General features: G+C 43.6%; 1 long non-coding RNA gene across 2 annotated transcripts; it reads left to right on the top strand.

Annotated features, from left to right (window-relative positions):
* Positions 1–10,995: 10,995 nt before the first annotated feature.
* LOC123166606 (uncharacterized) lies at positions 10,996–15,005 on the top strand. Of its 2 annotated transcripts, XR_006483627.1 has the most exons (6): positions 10,996–11,170; positions 11,254–11,346; positions 11,909–12,567; positions 14,076–14,172; positions 14,266–14,410; positions 14,782–15,005. It is a non-coding gene; the product is annotated as an uncharacterized lncRNA (long non-coding RNA). The 2 variants fall into 2 exon arrangements; XR_006483628.1 differs by lacking the exon at positions 14,782–15,005 and having other exon boundaries at positions 14,079–14,172; positions 14,266–14,589.
* The last annotated feature ends 3,760 nt before the right edge of the window (positions 15,006–18,765 follow it).

The following is an 18,765-nucleotide window of genomic DNA, read 5'->3' as shown; positions in this document are numbered from 1 at the left end:
ACAATGCGCTAATAATGATGATCATCACACTTTTATGAATTTACAACTCATGTATTAAAACTCAAAACTAGAACAAGATAAAACTCTATATGAATGCCTCCGGCGGTATACCGGGATGGTGCAATGAATCAAGAGTGACATGTATGAAAAATTATGCATGGTGGCTTTGCCACAAATACGATGTCAACTACATGATCATGCAATGGCAATATGACAAAAGTAATGCGTGTCATGATGATAAACAGAACGGTGGAAAGTTGCATGGCAATATATCTCGGAATGGCTATGGAAATGCCATAATAGGTAGGCATGGTGGCTGTTTTGAGGAAGATATAAGGAGGTTTATGTGTGATAGAGCGTATCATATCACGGGGTTTGGATACACCGGCGAAGTTTGCACCAACTCTCAAGGTGAGAAAGGGCAATGCACGGTACCGAAGAGGCTAGCAATGGTGGAAAGGTAAAAGTGCGTATAATCCATGGACTCAACATTAGTCAAAAGAACTCATATACTTATTGCAAAAATTTGTAAGTCATCAAAAACCAAGCACTACGCGCATGCTCCTAGAGGTATAGATTGGTAGGAAAAGACCATCGCTCGTCCCCGACCGCCACTCATAAGGATGCACAATCCAAGGACACTTCATGTTTCAAATTTGTCACACAACTTTAACCATATGTGCATGCTATGGGACTTGCTAACTTCAACACAAGCATTCTTTAAATTCATAATCACCCAACTAGCATGACTTTAATATTACTACCTCCATATCTCAAAACAATTATCAAGTATCAAATTGATCATAGCATCCAATTCACTTCCTATGATAGTTTTTATTATACCCAACTTGGATGCCTACCATTCTAGGACCAATTTTATAACCATAGCAAATACCATGCTGTTCTAAGAGATTCTCAAAATAATATAGGTGAAGCATGAGAGACTAGCAATTTCTACAAAATTAAGCCACCGCCGTGCTCTAAAAGATATAAGTGAAGTACTAGAGCAAAAACTATCTAGCTCAAAAGATATAAGTGAAGTACGTAGAGTATTCTAATAAAGTAGGCTTCTCCCAAAAGGTGTGTACAGCAAGGATGATTGTGGAAAACTAAAAAGCAAAGACTAATATAATACACGACGCTCCAAGCAAAACACATATCATGTGGTGAATAAAAATATAGCTCCAAGTAAAGTTACCGATAAACGAAGACGAAAGAGGGGATGCCTTCCGGGGGCATCCCCAAGCTTAGGCTTTTGGCTATTCTTGGATATCTTGGGGTGCCATGGGCATCCCCAAGCTTAGGCTCTTTCCACTCCTTATTCCATAATTCATCAAATCTTTACCCAAAACTTGAAAACTTCACAACACAAAACTCAACAGAAATCTCGTAAGCTCCGTTAGTGAAAGAAAGCAAAACCACCACATAAGGTACTGTAATGAACTCATTCTTTATTTATATTGGTGTTAAACCTACTGTATTCCAACTTCTCTATGGTTCATAAACTATTTTACTAGCCATAGATGCATCAAAATAAGCAAATAACACTCAAAAACAGAATCTGTCAAAAACAGAACAGTCTGTAGTAATCTGTAACTAACGCAAACTTCGGGAACTCAAAAAATTCTGCCAAAATAGGAAGGCCTAGATAATTTGTTTATTGATATACTGCATTTGGAATCAGTATTTTATCAAGTTCTGGTGATTTTAAACAATTGTTTTCGTGAACAGAAAGTTTCTGGAATTTTGAGCAAGATCAAATATTCATCATCCAAGAAAATCCTATAGGTTCTACTTGGTACAAACACTAATTAAAACATAAAAACACATCTAAACAGAAGGTAGATGATAAATTTATTACTAAACAGAACCAAAAACAAAAAGCACAAATAAAATTGGGTTGCCTCCCAACTAGCGCTATCGTTTAACGCCCCTAGCTAGGCATAAAGGCGTAGATAGATCTAAGTAGTGCCATCTTTGGCACTCAATTCATAAGTAGCTCACATGATAGATTCATAAGGTAATTTAAATTTCTTTCTTGGAAAGTGTTCCATGCCTTTCCTTAATGGAAATTGGAATCTAATATTCCCTTCCTTCATATCAATAATCGCGCGAATCGTTCTAAGGAAAGGTCTACCAAGAATAATAGGGCAAGAAAGATTGCAATCTATATCAAGAACGATAAAATCTACTGGCACCAAATTTCTATTTGCAATAATGAGAACATCATTGATCCTTCCCATTGGCTTTTTAATGGTGGAATCTGCAAGGTGCAAATTTAAGGAGCAATCATCTAGATCATGGAAACCTAGAATATTACATAAAGTTTTCGACATCGTGGAAACACTAGCACCCAAATCACACAAAGCAAAACACTCATAATCTTTAATTTTAATCTTTATAGTAGGTTCCCACTCATCATAAAGTTTTCTAGGTATAGAAACTTCCAAATTAAGTTTTTCATCATAAGATTGCATCAAGGCATCAACGGTATGTTTGGTAAAGGCTTTATTTTGACTATAAGCATGAGGAGAATTAACAACGGATTGCAACAAGGAAATACAACCTTCTAAAGAATAATTATCATAATCAAATTCCTTGAAATCCGAGATAGTGGGTTCAATGCTATTTAAAGTCATGACCTCTCCAATCCCACTTTTACCAATTTTAACATCAAGATCTAAAAACTCCGAATTCTTGGGACGCCTTCTAACTAAAGTTGACTCATCTCCAGTCCCATTATTATCAAGATTCATATTGCAAAACAAAGATCTAACAGGAGACACATCAATAACTTTAAGATCTTCATCATTATTTTCATGGAAACTAGAAGAACACGCCTTTACAAAGCAATCTTTCTTAGCACGCAATCTAGCGGTTCTTTCCTTGCACTCATCAATGGAAATTCTCATTGCTTTGAGAGACTCATTGATATCATGCTTAGGAGGAGTAGATCTATGTTTAAGAGAATCAACATCAAGCGAAAGTCTATCAACGTTTCTAGCCAAATCATCAACTTTAAGCAAACTTTTCTTCAAGCAAAGCATTAAAATTCTTTTGAGAAATCATCAATTCTTTCACACTATTCTCAAAGTCAGAGGGCATCTTATTGAAATTACCATAATAATTATTGTAGGAATTTCCATAATTATTGGTGGAATTACTAGGGAACGGTCTAGAATTAAAGTTTCCTCTATAAGCATTGTTTCCAAAACTATTCCTACCAACAAAATTCACATCCATAGATTCATTATTATTCTCAATTAAAGTAGACAAAGGCATATCATTAGGATCAAGAGGAGCATTTTTGTAGCAAATAATTTCATAAGTTCATCCATCTTTCCACTCAAAACATTAATTTCTTCTATAGCATGCACTTTTTTACTAGTAGATCTTTCGGTGTGACATTGAGAATAATTAGCCATAATATTATCAATAAGTTTTGTAGCATCTCCTAAAGTGATTTCCATAAAAGTGCCTCCCGCGGCCGAATCTAAAAGATTTCTAGAAGCAAAGTTTAAACCGGCATAAAATTTTTGTATGATCATCCATAAATTCAAACCATGAGTAGGGCAATTGCGAATCATCAATTTCATTCTTTCCCAAGCTTGGGCAGCATTCTTATGATCAAGTTGTTTAAAATTCATTATCGTTCCTAAGAGTGATAATCTTAGCGGGAGGAAAATACTTAGAGATAAAAGCATCTTTGCACTTGTTCCAAGAATCAATACTATTTTTAGGCAAAGACAAAAACCAAACTTTAGCACGATCTCTAAGTGAAAACGGAAATAACTTCAATCTAACAATATCATTATCTGTGTCTTTCTTCTTTTGCATATCACACAAATCAACAAAGTTGTTTAGATGAGTAGCGGCATCTTCACTAGGAAGGCCGGCGAATTGATCTTTCATAACAAGATTCAGCAAAGCAGTATTGATTTCACACGACTCAGCATCATTAAGAGGAGCAATCGGAGTACTAAGGAAATCATTATTATTGGTATTGGAGAAATCACACAATTTGGTATTATCTTGCGCCATGGCAACAAGTAATCCAACACACAAGCAAGAAGAAAAAGGCAAGCGAAAAGAGAGAGGAGAAGGTTGGGAAAGAGAGGGCAAATAAAACGGCAAGGGTGAACTGGGGGAGAGGAAAACAAGAGGCAAATGGCAAATAATGTAAATGCGAGGGAGATGAGTTTGTGATGGGTACTTGGTATGTCTTGACTTGATGGAAGCTTCCCCGGCAATGGCGCCAGAAATCCTTCTTGCTACGTCTTGAGCTTGCGTTGGTTTTCCTTGAAGAGGAAAGGGTGATGCAGTACAGTAGCGTAAGTATTTCCCTCAGTTTTTGAGAACCAAGGTATCAATCCAGTAGGAAGTTCCTTCAAAGTCCCACGCACCTACACAAACAAACAAAGAACTCGCAACCAACGCAATAAAGGGGTTGTCAATCCCTTCACGGCCACTTGCGAAAGTGAGGTCTGATAGAGATAATATGATAAGATAAATATATTTTTGGTATTTTATAATATAGATGCAAATAAAAGTAGATTGAAAGCTTATATGATAAAAGATAAACCCGGGGGCCATAGGTTTCACTAGTGGCTTCTCTCAAGATAGCATAAGTATTACGGTGGGTGAACAAATTACTGTCGAGCAATTGATAGAAAAGCGAATAATTATGAGATTATCTAGGCATGATTATGTATATAGGCATCACGTCCGTGACAAGTAGACCGACTCCTGCCTGCATCTACTACTATTACTCCACAGATCGACCGCTATCCATCATGCATCTAGAGTATTAAGTTCATAAGAACAGAGTAACGCATTAAGAAAGATGACATGATGTAGAGGGATAAACTCATGCAATATGATATAAACCCCATCTTTTTATCCTCGATGGCAACAATACAATACGTGCCTTGCAACCCTTTCTGTCACTGGGTAAGGACACCGCAAGATTGAACCCAAAGCTAAGCACTTCTCCCATGGCAAGAAAGATCAATCTAGTAGGCCAAACCAAACTGATAATTCGAAGAGACTTGCAAAGATAACTCAATCATACATAAAATAATTCAGAAGAGATTCAAATATTTCTCATAGATAAACTTGATCATAAACCCACAATTCATCGGATCTCGACAAACACACCGCAAAAAGAGTTTACATCGAATAGATCTCCACAAGAGAGGGGGAGAACATTGTATTGAGATCCAAAAAGAGAGAAGAAGCCATCTAGATAATAACTATGGACCCGAAGGTCTGTGGTAAACTACTCACAACCCATCGGAAGGGCTATGGTGTTGATGTAGAAGCTCTCCGTGATCGATTCCCCCTCCGGCGGAGCGCCGACGAAGGCTCCAAGATGGGATCTCGCGGATACAGAAGGTTACAGCGGTGGAAATTATTTTTCGGTGGCTCTCTGGATGTTTTCGGGGTACGTGGGTATATATAGGAGGAAGAAGTAGGTCGGTGGCCGCTCGTGGGGCCCAGGTGATAGGGGGCGCGCCCTCCACCCTCCTGGCCGCCTCGATCGCTTCTTGACGTGCACTCCAAGTCCTCCGGATCAGGTTCGTTCCAAAAATTACGCTCCCGAAGGTTTCATTCCGTTTGGACTGCGTTTGATATTCCTTTTCTTCGAAATACTGAAATAGGCAAAAAAAACAGCAATACGGGCTGGGCCTCCGGTTAGTAGGTTAGTCCCAAAAATGATATAAATATGTAAAATAAAGCCCATAAACATCCAAAAGGTGTAATATAATAGCATGGAACAATCAAAAATTATAGATACGTTGGAGACGTATCACCCCCCCACGTACCACAGAAAATCCCATGCAGATCCCACCTACCTCGTACGCTGCAGCTGCTCCTCCCTCGGGATCGCCACCCACCCACCCGACCAATACAGTCCTCCCCGGATCCGCGCCAGATCGCGCCAGATACGCCCCCACCTCCCAACAAATTGGCCCCACCTCGGATCCCGCGTCACATGTGCCCACCACCCCATCTCCCAGCCGGTCCCACCCTGACCCCACACCACCCGCCACTCCATGGTCGCCACGCACGAGCCTGTCGGCCACTTCCAGCGGCAGCTCCAGCCCGTCCAATCCCGCGTCGCCCCCCGGTCGGCCTCTCCCTCCCTGCGCCGTGCCCATTACTCCACGCCGCGACGCCCACGCCATGCAAACCAGAGCCAAGTCTGGCTTTCTTCAACCCAAAACCCTCTTCTCCCCTAGCGTGCTCGCTGCCCTCCCCACAACCACACCCATCTCGCCCATACCCGCCACCTACAAGCAAGCTCTCCAAGACCCCAACTGGCGCCGCGCCATGCAAGATGAATTTGATGCTTTGTTGCAAAACAACACGTGGTATCTTGTTCCTCGTCCTGCAGGTGTCAACACGGTGACCGGCAAGTGGATCTTCCGCCACAAACTACATCCTGACGGCAGCTTGGCGCGGTACAAGGCCAAGTGGGTCCTTCGTGGCTTCACCCAACATCACGATGTTGATTTCGACGAGACCTTCAGCCCGGTGGTGAAGCCGGCGACTATACGCGTGGTGCTCAGCCTCACCACCGCGTCGGGGTGGCCGATCCACCAACTGGACGTGAAAAACGTGTTCCTCCACGGCCACCTCGACACGATCCTCTACAGTCAACAACCCTCCGGCTTCATTGACTCGCGCCACCCCACGCACGTCTGCCAGCTCCACCGGTCGCTCTACGGCCTGCGCCAGGCGCCACGGGCGTGGTTCCTGCGCTTCACCGCCTACCTGCTCTCGCTCGGTTTCGTCGCGTCCAAGTGCGACACCTCGCTGTTCATCCTTCGCGGCGGCTCCTCCACTGCCTACCTGCTGCTGTAGGCGGACGATATCTTGCTCACTGCCAGCTCCGCTGCTCTGCTACGCTCAATCATCAATGCGCCCACCACGAATTCGCCTTGTCCGACCTTGGCGAGCTCCACCATTTCCTCGGCATCAACGTCCCCCGCACCAGTGACGGGCTCTTCCTCTCGCAACACCAATACGCGCTCGAAATCCTCGAGCGTGCCGCCATGAGCAACTGTCGCCCTATCGCCACGCCCGCTGACACGAAACGCAAGCTTTCCGCTCAGGCCGGACCGCCCGTTTCCGACCCCTCTCTCTACCGCAGCCTCGCCGGCGCGTTGCAGTACCTCACCTTGACTCGCCCCGACATCGCCTACGCAGTGCAGCAGCTGTGTCTCTTCATGCATGACCCACACGAGAGTCACTTCACCTACCTCAAATGCGTCCTGCGCTATGTCCGCGGCACTGCTCATCTCGGTCTCCGACTCCGGCGATCCCGCGACACCAACCTGGTCGCCTACTCCGACGCGGACTGGGTCATGTACTAGTTAGCTTCCTCTGCTTTTGCTCTGTGGATGATTCAACTTTAACTGTAGTCCATTTTTTTTTTAACCCAGTTTGCTCAATAGTACTTGTGTTCAGTTGTGTTATCACCTTCTGAATGGTACTGATATTACATGTGATAGTCAATTAGCGGGTTTGTTGACTGACACCGTGTTCTGTTCATGCAGTGGCTAAATATTTGAGTTTTGTTTGACTGACCATGTTTTCTTTTTGCACCCTGTTTCTAAATATTTGTAGAGTGACTAAGTGCACACTGAACCTTGAGTTTTTTTTTCATGTTCCTTCCTAATGGTTTGTTTGGTTCAGTTTCTGAAGATTACCGGAGCTGTTAGAAATTTGATGGTTGTTGGACTAGTTGCTTTACTTTGGACTCTATTCGGAACCTGTAATATACATTGTGTTATCAGTTTCTAATATAACATGGGTACTCAGGTGTTGCTGCTACACCCCGCAGCCTGTTTCTGCTGTAACAAAATTCACCATGTAATGTATTGTTATCCCTAAAAAAATGTATTGTTTGATCCCAGATAGTTACAGAGGAGAAGAGAGGAGGCAACACAGACTAGTTTTAACCACAAGCACCCAAGTTAAAGCTAAACTAGGGGGAAAGGGCATGAAGCCAGGAGTCCACATGAGGTCGGCGATCAACTTGGAGCCGCCCACGCCAATGTCTCTGAATTTCACATAACTTTTACCGTGGTCCTTGATGCACTTACAGAATCATATGTCTGTATGTTGTCGACAATGTGATACTATGTTCCTATATTTTGCAGAGTTTATTTCTGCTTTTCTTTCCTACGTACTATTTTGTTTTCCGGATGAATGAAACTACAAAAAGCTAGTACCGCAGAGCCGACACGAGATCAATCATCTATCTGAACTTAATCCTATATAAAAGTGACTGTATGCACAGACAGATCGGCAAGCTTTTGTCTTGGTATGTCTGAACTAGGAAGTGCCACGTCAAGGTCAAGTGGATGTCAGATAAAAAAAATGCAGACTCCGTCTTGGTCCTGAACACTCAAGAGGGAGACGCTGTCCCCCTTCCCCAGTAATGGCGGACGTAATCCTTTGGTTGCAGCAGAGAGTAGGCCAGACTAGATTATACTGTATATAATATGGAGGGAACCAAGACCACCCCCACCACCTGAATCCAACGCATCAGGAGCCCTAGCTAGCTAGCTACAGATGGAGTACTTAGTACTTACAGATCAAGCCGCCATGAGTGTCTCCACTCGAGCTCTGGGACGGGATGGCGCCGTCGCCAGACTCCCCGGCCGGCGTCTCCGTCTTCTGGACTCCTCTGTTCCAGGGAGACCTCCCGATATCAACGCCACGTGTGTTGGCCCGCATCGCGGCGCTGATCGGACGGCCGTAGCTAAAGATAACAGTCTAGTAGCAGCCTCCATTAATGTGAGGAGGCAGGCAGCATCTCCATTGGTCCTGTGGTTGGAAGGAGGTACATTGTCAGTGTAGAGAATGATTTGGTGCATCGATAATTGATTGATCGTGCACTAGGCACATATATATAGGTATAAGGGGTGCGATCGGTATCTTGTCTCCTAAGATACACGTACATACGGAGGGAGACAGACACTACAGGTACTGCATACAAGACCCAGACCTACATACATGTACACATGTTCAACACCCCCCGCAGTCGAAGCGTCGCCGGTGACGCAGAGACTGGACCGAAAGCCCTCGAATGTCGAGGTGGGTAGTCCCTTCGTCATGACATCGGCGAACTGTTGATCGGTGGGCACATGTAGAACACGAACACGACCAAGTGCGACGTGCTCCCTGACGAAGTGAATGTCGAGCTCAATATGCTTCGTCCGTCGGTGATGAACAGGGTTGGCAGCAAGGTAGACCGCGGAGACGTTGTCACAGTAGACAAGCGCCGCCTTGGTGACCTCACATAGCAACTCCTGAAGTAGCTGTCGTAGCCAAGAGCACGGCCCGGTACTCAGCCTCGGCGCTCGATCGTGAGACCGTGGGTTGTCGTTTAGACGACCACGAAATCAGAGAGGGCCCGAGGTAGACACAGTAGCCGGAGGTGGAGCGTCGAGTGTCGGGACACCCAGCCCAGTCGGCGTCGGAGTAGGCGACAAGGCTGGTGTCAGGTGATGCAGTCAGGGTGAGACCCATGGCTGTGGTGCCACGTATGTACCGGAGTATACGTTTCACGAGAGCCCAATGGGTGTCATGAGGAGCATGCATATGAAGGCACACCTGCTGGACAGCGTACTGAATATCGGACAAGTCAGTGTGAGGTACTGAAGCGCACCGACGATGGAGCGGTAGAAGGGAGCGTCGGACGCCGGAGAACCCTCGACGGCGGACACCTTAGCCTTCGTGTCGACAGGCGTGGGAGCAGGCTTGCAGTTAAGCATGCCCGCTCGCTCCAGAAGCTCGTAGGCGTTCTTCTGCTGGTGCAGGAAGAAGCCAGTGACCCGGCACACTACCTTGATGGCGAGGAAGTAGTGGAGAGCCCCCAAGTCCTTAAGGGCGAACTCGATGCCGAGGCGAGCTGTGATCTGCTGAAGTAGCGCTGGCGAGGACGCAGCCAGGATGATGTCGTCGACATACAGTAGGAGGTACGCGGTGGCGGGGCCCTGGTGATAGACAAACAGGGAGGCATCGGACCGTGTGGACCGGAACCCCTGCTGCTGACGGAAGGCCGCGATCCGCTGGTACCAGGCCCGAGGCGCCTGCTTCAACCCGTAGAGAGAACGGGAGAGCAAGCACACATGGTCCGGATAGTCGGTGTCGACGAAACCAGTAGGCTGCTGACAAAACACCTGCTCGTCGAGATGGCCATGCAAGAAAGCATTAGACACATCGAGATGGTGCACTGGCCAGGCGCGAGAAACAGCAAGCTGGAGGACAGCGCGAATCGTGACTGGTTTGACAACCGGGGTGAAGGTGTCGGTGAAGTCCACGCCAGCACGCTGGCGGAAGCCGCGCACCACCCAACGCGCCTAGTAGTGCTCGAGAGAACCATCGGGGCGAGTCTTGTGGCGGAAGACCCACTTGCCAGTGATGACATTGGCACGGGGAGGCCGTGAAACAAGCTGCCACGTACGGTTGCGCTGCAGGGCGTCAAACTCCTCACACATCGCAGGTAGCCAATTCGGATCCCAAAGGGCTGCGCGAGCGGAGGTGGGTAGCGGAGATGGCGCCGAGGTAGATGCAGCACACGCGTACTCGTCCGACGGGTAGCGCGTGCTGGGACAAAGTATCCCGGTCCGAGCCCGAGTGACCACACCGTGAGGGGTGCGGCCGCAGCGACGGGGCCGCGGGGGCCGCATCAGGGGCCGCGGTCCTCGATCGTCTCGCTACGAGGAAGAGAACCACGCCCCAGCAGCAGCGGCTAGGTCCGGAGATGGCGCGTCGGGCGTCCGATTCCCCCGCTCGTAGATCAAACAGAGGGCGTAATAAAGTCCAGCAGAAGTGGTGGCCGGGATTTTTACTGTTAATTCGATCTGCAAAACAGTGATCATTATAGTATATGTGAAGAAAAATAGACATGTTGCTGATAGTGTTGTAGTAATTAGTGTGTGATTTGGTTGCATAGTTTTCTAATCGAAACAAGTGAAAAACTGTTTGATTTTCTGATTTCTTTATGCTTGCAGAGAGGTTCCACGACTTCAGTTTGGCTATCATCAAAATTGGAGGAGAGCCCGATGCATTGGAGAGCATCATCCGCGAGTTCCACAGGATCGAATTGAGGAGGCATTATAACCTGACATCATTTGGATGACTTTGTCAGTAGGTAGAAAATAGAATTTGAGCAATCTGAGACCCTGAGTTCTGCATAAAGAATTCCGAAAGTGAAACACCTTGTTTGTCCTGCAGGAAGAATGGCTAACATGCCTATTAAAGCTAGATAAACGCGTATTGAAGGAACTGGGGTATGTTCGCCATGTTTGAACACCCTCACAATGACGGGTAATTTCTTGTTACATTCACTATGGAATGGTTTTGTGATTCTGTTCCTTGTACATAATTCAGTTAAATTCTATCAAGTATCCAGTTACTTGCCATTCTTTGGTGAGATTTGTTGATGATTTTTCTGAAGTATTTTTGTGCTATTCTCATGTTTGTCAAACATCAATTCAGACATCTTGACAATACTGCCAAAACTTTTTTAGCAATTGATACTGCCCACACTTTTCTGGTCTTTTCGTCCCACAGTAGAATAATCCTATGTTGCCATGAAAAACAATTTCATGTGCTGAAGGCAGCGGATTCAGACATCAGCACTACTCCATATTGCATTGTTCTTGTCCCATTTCGAGTATCTTCATTAAATCATTTTCATCGGTACTAAGTAGCACTGACCTTTATGTGTTAATTTTTTTACCAACTTGCGAAGAATGCATTTTTTCCTTTTCTTTATGTGCACAAATGAGGCAATGCAGTTGCATCGACATTTGCTACTCGCCGGCGTAGTTCATTTATGTGACCAGATTCTTGAGGATTTTATTTAGTTCCTTATCCCCTTTTGCAGGTTTTGTGAACTCCATTTGCGGAGGGAGCTTAAGTGCAATTTCGTTTCAGGGAGAGCAGGTGCATATTTCTCCTTTTAGGCTGATACTTCAGTACTCGTCAATATTTCTCCTTTTTAAAGCTATGCTACAAATGCTTAAGTACAACTTCAGGTTTCAGTTACAGTTAATGCGCATTGGCCATGTTCTTAACTTTTGATCCATGGAGACATCGCATGTTTTGTACTATGTTTTGTTGTACTGAGAAGCTGCAAAGCGCAAGCCGCATGTTCATATAGGAGGGCATCTCGGAAGAGATGGGGTGAATGATCTAAATAATTTTTGAGACGCGGTAATTCTAAATCTATCCCTCAGCCATTTGCGATCTGGCACCCCCCAACACAGATAAGTACACGGTGCTTACCATAATTTACTTTTGCCTTTATAGTAGTCCTCATAAATGTTTAGTGTTGAGTGTCTCATATCCAGCATATTAGTAGAAGAGCATGCGAGATTGGAGAGTTATGTTTGTTGATGGGATTCATTGTGCTGGTTAAAGTCATAATATATCAGCAGGTATGACATGGGATTCATTGTTCTCGTTAGATGAGATATATCATCTGGTAAATCATTGGATACATTTCAACGTATTGGATTATTTTGTTCTGAATTATTTAGTCAGGTACCTTCGTTCTCTTAACACAACTTCAGCAACATGTTTTATATATTTACAGCTTCCAATTTAATCTCAATACTTGCTTGCATGGTGTAAGAATGTAGAAATATGTTTTTATTTTGGCTCCTGGCTGTAGTCTACAACTGGGTGTTCCAACAATTTATTTTTGGCATGGTCTTCTTTGCTACCATTTCATGTGTTATCCTCATTATTTGTTGCTTGATTCTCTATGCAAGAATCCTGCCTCATGGTCCAACATATATGGTCACATATTTGCTCCAGGGATTTAATTTTAGTCAGAGCCGATCGACAAATGATCAGTCGATCTCTGCTCCTATCTCTGCTCCTAAAGGGGGTTGTACGTCGTACGCCCCCTCCACCGCACCACCAAACAAAGGAAGGCATCAACCCCACCGATTTTTTTCCTATAAGAAAGCCCACCTTCTCCAATATCTGGTTTTTTATTAGCGATTTTTCCTGCCATACGAGGCCAGAACGCATAATGTAAGGACGCCAGTTTTCTGCATGCTATCCCACCAAATCAATTTCTTCCTCCCAAAATTTCTTGCGCCCATACGCTCGATCCATAATTCCGGCGTTGCCGTCGGTGGACAACAGCATAATGATGACGCAGTTGAGTAGGAGTTGGAGCACCACCGCGGCGTGACTGCAGCCTCATCTATGCCAAGATGAGCATGAACAACCTGCCATGTTTTATGGTTTCCTCTGGCACTGATGGACGATGTTGATCTCGCCCCCTCCAGTGAGGAGCGCTCACCTCCTCGCTACGTGGTCCAGACTCCAGAGGCCCGCTGAGTATGGAGGCGGCGGACCTCCCGGCGATGATGACCGCCATCCTTGTCTCTCTTGGTGGAGGCCTCACAGCCATCGACATCGTGCAGCTCTCCCACACCAATGCAATTCAGATTTAGTGTAATTGTTGAGGTACACGATGCACCATGTGTACTACTTCAGTTGGAGTAACAAAGAAAAGCAACACACATGCATACAACACGATCAGGCCAGGTCGCCAAAGGCTCGAGCCTTTGATTTCTTTATTGATTCAACTCACGGGGCCTCGGTTGATTACAGATTTGCCTGGGCCATGTATATAAGCAGGATGAGGATTCTACTCCTAAACTACTCTGACACTACATTGTGCTTAGTCCAGACACATCGTCCATTGCACTTGAAGCCGGCTGCTCTTCCTCCATGTGCAGGTGCCACATTGTATTCTCTCCACTCATAGGTTATGATGGATAGCAGTTCATGCAGATACGTGGTCTCCCGATCCTCCTACTTGGAAGTGGATGATCCACGATTTTATCTTTTAAGTTTTTGTTCAACACATGCATGTCATCCCCGAATGTTTTGCAATACATAAATTCAGTATTGTTGTAAACATTTGAACAGTACAGCCAGGTCTGTTGAATACTACCGTCTATACACTTAGATAATTGTGTATGTGTTTTGCTTTAAAGCAGTGCTAATTGTTGGTGGTGAATATTTTCCAGCAGTTCGAATTATGGGAAAGTCAAAAATATAATTTTGCCTGGCATCTTGTACTGTTCCAAATGGGATTGATGTATATTGAGAACTGAGGTTGGTCAGGTAAGTAGATAATATGTGCCAAATTACATATACTATGATTGGTACTTTCTTGACATATATTATATTGTATTAATAAGCTTTTAATAAATGTAGATTCCCAATTTATATTAATACAGCGTATACAAGATTACTTGTGCTTACCATCTTGTCCGGTGCGTTCCAATTCAATGCAATTTAAAGTATTTTGGCTGATATGTTGTATGCCTCATAGTTGGATATATGGCAGATTGAGCACAAGGTAAAAAACAAACTACTCCCTCCAGCCCAAAATATGTGTTTTGGTTTTAGTTCAAATCATTTGCTATATATTGGTGTACCTTCATGACATCATCCAAAAACAGGAGTACCTTTAGGATCTGCATGTGTTGTTTTTTACATTGTTTCGAAGTATTGTTGATGTACTGATTTATTCATCCATGTGTAGACATAATGTATCTATTACCTCCGTCCCAAAATTCTTGTCTTAGATTTATCTAGGTACGGATGTATCTAACACTAAAACGTCAATAGATACGTCTGTATGTAGAAAAATCTAAGACAAGAATTTTTCTTTGACCAGTATAGGAGCCACAACATGAAATAGGTTATTTATTCATAATGTATCTTTAGGAACATAATATACAACCGCCCGTGGCGGGGCGTGTGGCCAGTGCTTGCGACAACTACGGATGGAGTACAGGACCTGTGGTGGGTGCCCATCTACACGATCAACATGACCTTCTTGGTTCGGCTACCCATGATTGTCGTTGTCGCGTGATTTGTCATCAAGGTCCATGTTGTTTCCTCTGACGCCGGCTTCACGCTTTCCTCGTTTGCTATTCATATTATGAACCCATTTCTGAATTCCTAATGTTATCTCTTGAGTTCATGTGTCGTTCATGTATTGTAATGAAACAATCTATTTCTAAGTCATGAACCTGAATTTTGTGCATATAGCCACATATAAAAACAAGTCAATGGAAAGAGTATGGATAATTTAAAATAGATTCGATTACTGGTTGCGTATGAATGTCCTTAATTAGAATATGACATGATTGATGTTGAACTATATGTATCCCCATATCAATGGGAAATTAACATAGTGACGTGGTCGTGGAGATGCAACATGGGGAGTGGGAGTTTGAGGGAGCCGACAATGGAGCAGCGACACCATCAGAATTGGAGGGGCGACAGGTGAGCAACGCTACCAGCTGGTGGGGTGGCACAGTGAGGTTGGTGGTGCTGGATCATGACGGTTACTTAAGTGTCGAGCAACAATGATTTTTTTTCGATACAACAATTTAGCTAAGTCTATCATTGATGTGAGATTATGTGAGATGTGGCATGTTAACATGTCTCAAAAATTATGTGGACATACATGGGCGTCCACTTATATTATGCAGCAGATGTGGATGTGGATGGGGGTTGGGGTCAGTATGTTCAGTTACGGTTGTCTGAGTAGAATAATTCCCCTACTTTAAAAAATATGGTAAATTGTATTTCATTAGAGATGGTTTTGCAACAAATTGCATGAGTAAGTGGTTCATATATTTTTTTTCATCAAGTCGTACAATTTTTTTGGCTAGGATAAAGGGTAAAGAAATTGATTAGTTGTTTCAAAAGTTAATAATGGACGTGGTGGTGTATCAGTTCCATGTCGAATAACAGACTTCATATTTTTATTTCGTGGTAATGTATGACATTCAACTATATGTTGCAATGCTTGGAAATGACTTATGAGACATCAGATCCTATTTCTTGGCTTGGATCCCCTTGATGGCGATGGCGCATCGACACAAACATGTGGGGGTGGGGATCAGGGTGGAGAGCAGGGGACTCCCGCTTTGCTGTCTGTGGGGAAGCACGGTGTGAAGGATAGAGGGTGTCGTGATGAACATGAGGTGGGCATCATCCGGTTCTAGGAGAGAGGGCTCCAGCGAGAAATGTCTCGCTACGATGGGAAACCGAGCGGGAAGGGAAGGTCCGGCAGGAAAAGAGAAGGGTCGGTCGTGGGGTGGGTTTCTTGTGTTGGGCCCGCATGTCAGAGATAACATGTGGATAGTCCGGAAAATGACATTTCTCCCCCACATATGATCTGAATTTGGGGTTACCCGGACTGTTTAGATGGTTGAATTTTGGGGAGCCTGTTGGCTAACCATTTGATGACCCAATAAGCTCGAATGTATGAGGGATAAATAATTTTTAACCTTGAAGACAATCTTAATTATTTGTTTGATTTATGTAATATGCATTGTAGCCCGTAGCAACGCACAGACATTCTACTACGAATATAGAGGCATGTTCTTAATCTATTTTGGTTTTTTTGTTCATCCCGAAATGCAGTATAGATCTGTGATTGACATTTTTATTGGACCACTAGGTGAGCATTTGCAACAAAGAGCCAGGGAGTAAGCTAGGAGCGGACAAACATAGTGCCCTGAACATGAGTTTGTCCTTGCATAATTATCCATGTCTGATGGTACTACACCGCTTTAGTTTGTCCTTGTATTATCTCTTATTCTGGATAAAAAATGTCCAGAACAAAGAAATGATGAATTGTAGTATAGCCATTCTTGAAGTTGAAAATTATGTCTAAAATTGATCATCACATAGGATGCTGGCAACTTGCAGGGTCGATGAGACATTGATTGCCATATTGCTTTTCCATCTTACTCACATCTTATGAATATATCTTTAACAATATAATTTAATATTTGTGTTTTCACAGGTAGGAAGAGACAGGATCAGATCGCTCACCAGTGATGAAGACGTGGTAGTACCGTAGTAGGGTGTGGTAGATGAACATGTCTTTATTTTCTGAATCGATTAATATTATATGATATTGTACTGACAAGTAGGAGGTGATTGCTGATGGGTGATTCTAGATTCTTGAGTGAATACTAGCTACCATGTTACCTAAGTGCTGTCAACTATTCAATTACAAATAAAAACTCAAGAATGTACTTAGTCTACCACAAATTGGGATTTTTTTTAAAGATCGATCCTAACATTAATTGCCTCAAATTTAGTCTGATACATTTTCCTTAACGTGACACTCTTTTTAGAGTTAACCCAACAATTTTTCTGTTCCATCGTAATCAACTAACTTTGATATGCATGGGTTCAATGCTAAACAAAGGAGGCACACTTCTCTAGCCTCGAGCTGGTATCACTAATATGCGCCATGAACTATACGCAATTCAGGTTATGTGACCAGACACTATATTTTATCCCCATCATGATCAGTAAGCAATGCTTAATTTTTCTTTGCTCATCGTCCTACTAACAATAACTTGTTCTGTCTAAGTGGTTATCCCTTATAGCATCACCTGCACCTACCAGCCTGCATGAACTTTGGCGACAATGCAAACTTGCTGTTATTGCAGATGAAAAAAATATTGTAATGTATGCAAATGCAAGTGTGAGTTTTCCTTTTAGAAACCCTTTTTCTGTTTTCATTTTATTCCTGTCTGAAATATACTATATAAATAAAGAGGTTTATTATTCTTCCGTCATCTTCAGGTCATGTATATTTTATGTGCTTCTTACTTTCTTTTAACATTTCTCAATATAGTTCTTCTCAACAAATTTTCATATAGCAGAGCTTGGTCCAGCACTCGGACTCTCGGACTCAATGCTCTCAAGCTACTGGATGCAAATCGAGTGGAGCCTCCTCTGCCATCTCAGCATCAGCCGCAGGACGGCACTACAACCAGCTAGCGCCATGGATGGCTCAAGGTTGCTTGTGATGAGATCATCAATCTCGAAGAAGGACATGTTGAGGATATGGACCTCTTGGACGACAATGTCGTTGTTGTTGTAAAACATGGTGATGGTGTTTCAGTTGAAATAGGCAAGGGCAGTCAGCCCAAGGCGGCCCTTATTCAGGCTTCAAGATCGAGCCGCACCTTTATCGATGGAAGTCATATCCTCTGACATGAGTAACTTATTCCTCCTTATTCTATCTTATATCTTCAACTGTATTGACATAAAAACAGTGTCAGGATTCTAGACATGTATGGTTGTTATTACCAATCAGATCAGCGGTACAAGTCCTTTTTCCTTGATGTCTGAGTGTTTAGCCACAAGAGGCATTAGAAGAGCCCGAACAGAACCTACCGAGCCTTCTTTTCGTGTAGTCTGCAACTTGACAAGGTTAAACATGAGATTCTTTTTATTCTGAATAATATATATGGCAACATCTTACATTTAATCCAATTAGCCTTACCTTTTAATTTCCAATATTCCAGGGAAAGCAAACGGAAGCTCATGGAACTGATGCAACCATGATCACACGCTTCGATGGTACTGTTCCTTATAAGCATGCCTTTTGCTGATATGATAGTTTTGCATTGACTTCGTAAACTTTTATTGTATGCCAGCAGTTCTCTGACTATGCTTTAAATGAGAGTAGTTTACATCGCTAGAATATGGGCATCAGAGATTAAGAAGAAAATGGGCATGAAAGAATTTTTTATAGTTGGTTCATTTGTTATATACATCTTTCATGTTCACTCTGTAGAGCGCCCTTGGGTAGTTACTTCGTTTGTGCTGCACAAAATACACGCTCTCCATCCATCAAGGAAGCAGGTCGTAAATCAGCATGGTCAAGTT

This window comes from Triticum aestivum, chromosome 7D (genome assembly GCF_018294505.1).
Source record: "Triticum aestivum cultivar Chinese Spring chromosome 7D, IWGSC CS RefSeq v2.1, whole genome shotgun sequence".
Taxonomy (NCBI): Eukaryota; Viridiplantae; Streptophyta; class Magnoliopsida; order Poales; family Poaceae; genus Triticum; species Triticum aestivum.
This window is presented reverse-complemented; position numbering and strand designations above follow the sequence as displayed.